Raw genomic sequence first — 1,486 nt, forward strand, 5'->3', positions numbered from 1 at the left:
GTGTGTGTGCGCATGTAATTGCAGCCGAGTTTTAATATGTTTACAATAACGTATTGAATAAAAATTGAGAAGTTGCGTTTAGATGAATGTTCAATTTTCAAATTGTCACAACATCGATTCCCGCCCGCGGGGTCGTGTTCGTTGCAGTTTTATGTCCCTCACAGTGGTCGAGCATCGTTGTACATCACCTCGTTGCGAGATCGTGACGGGACGGCCGCTCGTAGACCGGTCAAAGTTAGTCTATCGATATGAAGCGCGAACGTCGCGTCGCGTGCAAATTCGACGCGTTACGTTCACGCGTGTCGAGAAGGCGCGCGCGCAAGCGCGCGCCCCTCGACGCCGCCGAGCCAGCGGCTCGCCGAAGCCGCGTGACCGCGGTGTAGGCGTGTCGTTTGCGTAAGCAGCTCCCTGGTTGATCCTGCCAGTAGTTATATGCTTGTCTCAAAGATTAAGCCATGCATGTCTCAGTGCAAGCCGTATTAAGGCGATACCGCGAATGGCTCAATATATCAGTTTTGGTTCCTTAGATCTTACTCAGTTACTTGGATAACTGTGGTAATTCTAGAGCTAATACATGCAATCAGAACTCTGACCAGTGATGGGATGAGTGCTTTTATTAGATCAAAACCAATCGGCGGAGGGGCCATGCGTCCGAAGTCGTTAATTTTGATGAATCTGGATAACTTTTGCCGATCGCACGGTCCAGTACCGGCGACGCATCTTTCAAATGTCTGCCTTATCAACTTTCGATGGTAGTTTCTGCGACTACCATGGTTGTCACGGGTAACGGGGAATCAGGGTTCGATTCCGGAGAGGGAGCCTGAGAAACGGCTACCACATCCAAGGAAGGCAGCAGGCGCGCAAATTACCCACTCCCGGCACGGGGAGGTAGTGACGAAAAAATAACGATACGGGACTCTTACGAGGCCTCGTAATCGGAATGAGTACACTTTAAATATTTTAACGAGGAACAATTGGAGGGCAAGTCTGGTGCCAGCAGCCGCGGTAATTCCAGCTCCAATAGCGTATACTAAAATTGTTGCGGTTAAAAAGCTCGTAGTTGCATTTGTGCGCCGCGCTGTCGGTGCACCGCATCCGCGGTGATACTGACACGTCTGCGGAGCATATCGTCGGTGAGCCGGCGGTAAAACGCCGGGTCAATATCAAAATCCTATCGCGGTGCTCTTCGGTGAGTGTCGAGGTGGGCCGACAATTTTACTTTGAACAATTAGAGTGCTCAAAGCGGGCTCAAAATGCCGCTTGAATATTTCGTGCATGGAATAATAGAATATGATCTCGGTTCTATTTTGTTGGTTTTCAGAACTCCGAGGTAATGATTAATAGGGATAACTGGGGGCATTCGTATTGCGACGTTAGAGGTGAAATTCTTGGATCGTCGCAAGACGAACATCAGCGAAAGCATTTGCCAAAGGTGTTTTCATCAATCAAGAACGAAAGTTAGAGGTTCGAAGGCGATTAGATACCG

At 49.1% G+C, this 1,486-nt stretch overlaps 1 non-coding gene across 1 annotated transcript in view; it reads left to right on the forward strand.

Moving 5' to 3' along the window:
- Positions 1-405: 405 nt before the first annotated feature.
- LOC123719702 overlaps positions 406-1,486 on the forward strand; it is a 1,907-nt gene continuing 826 nt past the window's right edge. The window contains exon 1 of the ribosomal RNA XR_006755768.1: positions 406-1,486. This exon is cut by the window's right edge and continues 826 nt beyond it. This is a non-coding gene — a ribosomal RNA (small subunit ribosomal RNA).

The sequence above is a fragment of the Pieris brassicae genome, unplaced genomic scaffold (assembly GCF_905147105.1).
Source record: "Pieris brassicae unplaced genomic scaffold, ilPieBrab1.1, whole genome shotgun sequence".
NCBI classification, from domain to species: Eukaryota; Metazoa; Arthropoda; class Insecta; order Lepidoptera; family Pieridae; genus Pieris; species Pieris brassicae.